The sequence below is a fragment of the Brassica napus genome, chromosome A6 (assembly GCF_020379485.1).
Source record: "Brassica napus cultivar Da-Ae chromosome A6, Da-Ae, whole genome shotgun sequence".
Lineage (NCBI taxonomy): Eukaryota > Viridiplantae > Streptophyta > Magnoliopsida > Brassicales > Brassicaceae > Brassica > Brassica napus.
The window spans coordinates 8028477-8035498 of NC_063439.1; the positions used below are offsets into that span (position 1 = coordinate 8028477).

Consider the following 7022-nt stretch of genomic DNA (forward strand, 5'->3'; position numbering starts at 1 on the left):
AGACAAGAAATAAGATCAGCATAGGTCTTGCAACCTTTCTCACGGTACTGTTGTTGTAACAGCACATTGCTTGTGTGGAAAGTGGAAAAGGTTTTCTCAAGCATATCCTCATCCGTAATACTTTCACCACACAGTTTCCATTTTGAAACAATCTTAAACAGTGCCGAGTTATACTCGTCCACGGACTTATAGTCCTGGATTCTGAGATCTCTCCAATCAGACCGAGCCTTAGGTAATATCACTGTTCTCTGGTGATCATATCTCGATTTCAATTCGTTCCAAAGATCTAGTGGATTCTCAATGGTTAGATATTGATCCTTGAGACTCTCAGCTAGATGATGACAAATTATCAAGATGGATCTGTAACGATCTTTCTCACTAGCATTAATGTCCTCGGTGATACACTCACAGAGTCCCTTGGATTCAAGGATGATCTTAGCATCAAGCGCCCATTGAAAGTAATTATCTCCAGGGAAATTTAGGGCAGCAAAATCCAAGTTGTTGATTTTCGACATCTGAAATCATAGATTTAATTATTTTAGGTCCTTTAGGAATATTATTAATGTTTAAATAATTAATATGCCTCACGGCCAAAGATGATGCCTCTCGGCCAAGAAGAAGCCACACAGCCAAAGATAAGAAACAAGCCGCACGGCCATGGAGTAGTATTAATGCATTCAGTTTGTTGTGTAATTGCAATCTTAGCATAGATGATTTCTATCAGTTTCATGATGTAATCAATACAAACAAACCTCTCGGCCAAGCAAAAGAACAATCATACGGCCACTTGATTTTGATTCAATACCATCCTAGCATAAGATTCTAAGTGTAATTGCAATCAATCAATGTGATTAGGCTATGGTATGAATGCAACAAGGCCGCACGGCCGCGAGATGATATGGTCTAGTGATTTTAATCAAAGCTATCAATATTAGGGTTTCAATCAATTCAATACCAAATTTGAGATTAAAAAATCTTAGCAACATATCTAGGTGATAAAACAATCAATTCAGATTCAAATTCAAACAATCAAAACCGATTTAGGGTTTAGGATTTTGAATTTGATCTTAGATCAAAGGGGTTCGTTTTGAGATTCAAAACCATTACGGACTTTGATTTTAATCGATCAATAGATCAATCTCGATTTTAGGGTTTGGGGTATCGAACTTTAGAGCTTCGATTTACTCATTAGGGTTAATCTATTACCCTATGGCTTTATCTTAAAGATTAGGTTTTAGGGTTTCATTCTTTATTAAACAATCCAAATTTGATCACAGGTTCTTATATTTCGAATTACCTTTTAACCTAGATGATTGTTGAAACCGGACCACCAAGAAGGATGAACCGCGAGCTGCAATACAAATAGGAACGAACGCGAGCTATCCGCGAGCTGGACACGAGCTGATCGGGATCACCTTGATCGTCGGATGAGTGCTGACCGTGACCTGGACACGCGCGGATTGAAGTTGATCGGAGACGCGAGCTGGAATGGGTCGAGTCGCTCCTATCGAGTCGCGAACGTCGGATCGGGAACGCGGGCCGTCCGGGATGCGAGCTGAGGCTGAGGTCGTCTGAGTGCTGAGCTGAGACGGATCGCAATCGGGAACGCCTCGGATCGGGATGTAAGAGACGCGATCGGGAATTAGGGTTCGTCGGGTCGCGGCTAGGGTTAGGGTTTTAGGGGTTTTGGCGATCTGGGTTTTTGGCTCAGGGTGTTTTTAGAGTTTCGTGTTGATAACGTGTTGCAAACTTACGAGATTGGAATCTGTAAGTTCTTATTATTATTACTCAATCATAAGGTGCCCTTATATATGGGAGTTACAAAGAGATAAAAGGAAATACATAAATATGGAAAGTATACAAATACAAAGAAAAGGAAATAGAGTTTCCTTTTCTCTAACTAGGTAAACCGCCTCTCTCTCTCTAGGTATTGGGCCGGTTATGGACCGGGCCGGTTATGGACATCCATCATATGATTTATAACAATTTTAGTATTGTTTAATGTGTTTTGAACTTTGTAATGAATATTTTTTCTCTCTCTTCGCAAGGCGATCTCTAGAATTCTCTAGGAGAAAAACGAAACTCAACTCGATCTTTGATTCATCCTCAATCAATCGGAAATTCATCATGCAATCAGAGGATAAACACCAAGAGCAGGATCAGAATCATCATCCCTATCCGCAACCAGATTCGACGAGGGTGATTTGGAAGGCGTTACAGGGGCTGAAGCTCGGAGCTGATAGATCAAAATGGTCAGTTCATGATGATGCCCAGAAGGAATTCGAGAAAGATCATCGACTCTGCCTTGTAGCCAAAGGCCTTAATATGGAGCATCAAAACTCGCCTGGAATCAAGGAGCAGCATCGTCCCACTCGCCATATGGCGAGCTGGGTTGGTTCCGTCCCGCTCACAATATGGCGACCACGACTGCATTATAACAATATCATGCTCTTGTCTCACCCTTGTATCTTTCTCATTCGAGCCATGACCGTACCGGCTCTTGTTACGTCTTGATTGGAGTTACAGTTGAAACTTTACGATAAAAACCGCAAAGACTTGTTTTCTCGTATAAAGTCTGAATCAATCGTATAAAACGGCAACGGTTAACTAAAACACCATAGTTATCTTAACTATACGATTGGATTAAATTATTTCATAGAAGCGACATCGTATCAGGGATGATTTCTCAAAGAAATCATAAAATAGGCTAAGTCGAAAAACAACCCGAAAAAGTCTAAAACGCGGCTAAAAGCCCACTTACGATTTCAAATGAGAATGAACCCAAGGCTACTATGGAGGACTATCTTTTATGCACAAGAGTAGATAAATGTCAAGTTTCGAAGAAAAATGTCAAGTTTCAAGGGATAATCGTGAAAATCAAAGAGAAGTGGAATATTTCTGCGAAGCAATAAACTCGACTCGGGGATAGAAAAGGAAAGGGAAAACCGACCTATGGAAGAGTATATAAGGGATTTTGAGGCGAGAGGCGCAAGAGAGAACTTTTACACAGCAATTCAGCACTCGTAGCAATTTAGGCAATTTTCCGTTTTTGTTATCGAGCTGCACTCAGTTAGGTTTACGCAGTCTCTTAGGTTACTAGAACTAGTGCCGACAGCTCTCGTAACCAAGACTCTTACCTTCTCTAAACGCTTAAACGCGGATTTGGAATAAGACTTTTTTGCTCTCTTTTTGATTCGTCTTATATTTTTTTCATTTGTTTATTCGTGTTTCTGATTGCTCAGCGTGTGGTTTAGCAGTAATCTGGGACCTCTGGGAAAATTAGGTTTTTTTAGTTTTCCTTATTTTACTGAAATTGACGGTGCAAATTTTTTTTCCCACAATTGAGTCTTGATATTCTTTGGTTAAGAGTTTGATAACATATGTTATAGTTTTGTTTGTATTTTTAGGGTTAGATTTTGGAATTTTTTTTAAAAAAAATTAAAATTGATGTATATGTGTTTAGTTTTATGTATATTAAACACTTTAAATATTGATTTTAAGATTACTGAGATATGTGTTGCTATTCAATTATTTATTTAATTTTATGGTTTAGATGGGTTCTTGGGAAGTGTTCTAATAAAAATTTACTTGAAAACCTTTGGGAATTCTTCTAGGACAAATAGTAAAATTTAGGGTGTAGAAGATTTTTTGAGAGGTCTTCAAAATTATTTTCTCCACAAACAGTATACATCAACACATAAAATTGCACATTTTATTCATAAATTAAAGATCAAAAACTAAACTGAGAAGTTATATACAAAATTAAAAATTTTAATAAAATATTTCTCTTCTAAATTTCAGTTACTTTAATTAAAATAGTACATGGCATGGGTCAAAAAAATTTCCTAACCCAAAAATTTAACACACTTAAAATTTAATAACTACGATATATATATATATGGAGTTAAAACTTGTTTAAAAATTGTTAAACAAAAAATATCTCGCGCGCGGATCAAAATCATTTAAACATTTAAATTTAAATTATTAATGATATAACAGTTTAAACCAGTATTTAATTATCTCGATAAAACAAATATAATCCTCCTTTACCGCTGCACTCTTGTGTCCGTACTTTCTAGGGCGTCCATCATTCTTCTTCATCAGTCCGCTGGAAAAAATCTTCTGCTGCCAGCTGCGGAACGCTCAGAGGAATGAATATTTTGAGGGGGAGCGAGGGTGTAGGTGGATTTGAAGTTTCTGACCTCGAGCCATATGGAAGTCTGACAGTGCTTTGGATCTCACCACCATCATTCCTGTCATAACATATTTGCCATGGCTTTATCTTTTGTTGTGGATGTTGTAGATTTCTCTTGGAAGAAACCTTCAGTAAAGTGATTTAAATAGGATGAGAAAGAAAGGAGGTGAAACGATATCATGAAGTAAGGATTAAAGAGAATAATTGAATGATGGAGATTGGCTGCGACTTGTGATAATGGTGGTTTCAAGTGACTGCAAACAATGAAGATGAAGGAGAGGAGCCGAAACGATTAACGCTTTCATGGCAGATTAAGTTCTCGTAACATGGACTTGAATTGAGCCAATGTGAATTATTATAGGCGCATACGTTTGTAGACTTTTTGATGTGGCAATTTGAAGAAAACTTAATTTCTTCTAAAAACACTTTTAAAATACAATTTTAAAACCATTGAACCAATTATAAAAAGTTTGAAAAATCTAATTGGTTGAACCGTTTCTAATAAAATTAAAGTTAACCTCACAATCTCAAAACATCTTATGTTTTGAAACAATATAAACCTTCTAAACATCATATAATTTGAATCAAAGAGAGTATATAGACTAAATAAAGAAAGTACATGTGTGTTTTACTAACCATTGAGTCTTGATTAAAATTTATGTTATTCATTATTATAAATAATGCAACAAATCCGAAACAAACAATTCAATACTTTATTTATATTTCAACTTCAATACTTTATTACAAGGCTCCAAAAATATATATTGTAGTGTTTTTCTATTAAAGAAAAAATTACAGAGCAAAAATGTGAAAAATACTTCAAAGATATCATGGCTGAGAATCATAATTATTCACCATACTTAACCAGGAGGTCTAGGAGGTCCAGGACGTGGACAACGAATTCCGCAACTGCATGTCTCAATTCCAAATAAGTGTCTATACCTCTTACAAATAAACTCCGCCTTAGGTCCATGTGTTTCATGACACTTCTTTTTGCATTCAGAATCAGCACACGACTCATTTTTTTTTACAAAGTGGTGGTCTTGGACATTACAAAATAGTTCATTTTCTTTTTTATTTGCATTTGCCATCATTCCTGTTGAATATAAAATATCAGATTTTGTAGTTAAAATGAAAACAAATACCAATGTTCTCTTTTCTCTGAAATATAATTTTTTTAACACAAATATAAAATTTATTTATAAAAGAAAGACTGAATTAAAAAATTTATTTTAAGAATTATTACCAATAGAAAAAGAGAGACCGAAGTAAAGAAAAAAAGAGAGAGCATATATATGATTTGATCACAAAGTATTTTTTTTCTTTGGTGAAGATAACTCTGAATAATTTCTGAATATTACTGATAAAGTGTGAGTAACATATAAATATGTTTTAAAATTTTTTATTTATTTTTGAAACATGACATATTACTACAAAAATGTAGAAATATACTTAATATATCATATAAATTTACTGAAAAGGGCATTAATAGTTATGAAAAAGAAATGTTACCAAATTTGTATGTTTAAAAAAAAGACAACTGAAAGATACATGATAAAAAGTGGAAATATGTGGAACCATTTCTATATTATAGTTCTTCATAAATTATGAAGAACATATATATTTATACAAAAACCTCTAAACTCGGTTTTCTAGTTTTTATGTATGTTATGAAATTTACTTGAAATAAAAACTTCTAAACTATATAAATTATTATGTAGTTTTCACAAAATAGCCTGAATGATATTTTAAAAATATCAAAATCACATTATTCAAGATCAGTTTATTTTATAACGAGTATATGCAAATGTTAAGATAAACTTAAAATAAAAATACAAACCTAGCACAAGAATGATGAAGATAGTCAAGACTGTAAACGAGAGTTGAGGGGTTTTCTTCATCATATTTGACAGAAGTGAATTGATAATGGTTTTAAACTCTAATAAGAAAAGGTAATCCTTTTCTTATTAATAGATAAACATTTTAAAGGAGTAACCTTTAAACTGTAACTTATTTACAACCATGTCATGCTGAGGTGGCATGCTAACAATGATTCTCACACTATTAATTTATCCTCCATTCATTACTAAACTAATTACAAAATATGCCACACTCATTCAAGGTCCACATACGACTTATTGCTATATTACTATACTAGGATAAGACCTGCGCTTGCGCATGGTAAATTTATATAAAATTATTTAAGAAATATTGTATGAAAAAATTATATTATTGATCAAATTAATATATTTGGTTCTTAAATATTTTTTAAAAACTATTTTGTTAATTACATAATTTGTTTACTAATGAACTGATCATATTTTTAAAAATATTTTAGGTCAAAAAACTATTTATCGCATAAAAATCTAACGTTTGGGTTGAAGAATCTCATGCCTACTATTTGGTTACAATGAAACTATGTCAGCACAGTTTTATATTATTATTTAGCAACTTAAAAGTTAATTATGGTTATGAGAAGTTTATGTTCACGTGCCAATCTTATCTATCTTCGATATTTTTCTTCTTTTTGTGTCATTTTGGTTATTGCTCGATATAAATATTGATTTTTGAGTTTATTCTCATTTCTTTCTTTTATTTTTGCATGAGATTTAGAAAATGTTTAAAATTCAAAATTATTAAAGAGATACATACTTAGGTTAAGATTTGCGTCTTGTGCAGAATAAATACTTATTTTATATTCTGCATAATATGAAATAATAAAATAATAATCCCCTAGACAATATTTGCGAAGTGATTTTGCCACATGTCCTTTATACAATCAATTTCACAAAACAAATATGACATGGCTACTAAAATTGATGACATG

The 7022-nt window shown here is 33.4% G+C and overlaps 1 long non-coding RNA gene across 1 annotated transcript; it reads right to left on the reverse strand.

Annotated features, from left to right (window-relative positions):
- Positions 1-5191: 5191 nt before the first annotated feature.
- On the reverse strand, positions 5192-6726 carry LOC106351459. Its single transcript, XR_001271295.3, has 2 exons — positions 6036-6726; positions 5192-5291 (listed from the first exon to the last, which is right to left on the reverse strand). It is a non-coding gene; the product is annotated as an uncharacterized LOC106351459 (long non-coding RNA).
- Between the last annotated feature and the right edge of the window lie 296 nt (positions 6727-7022).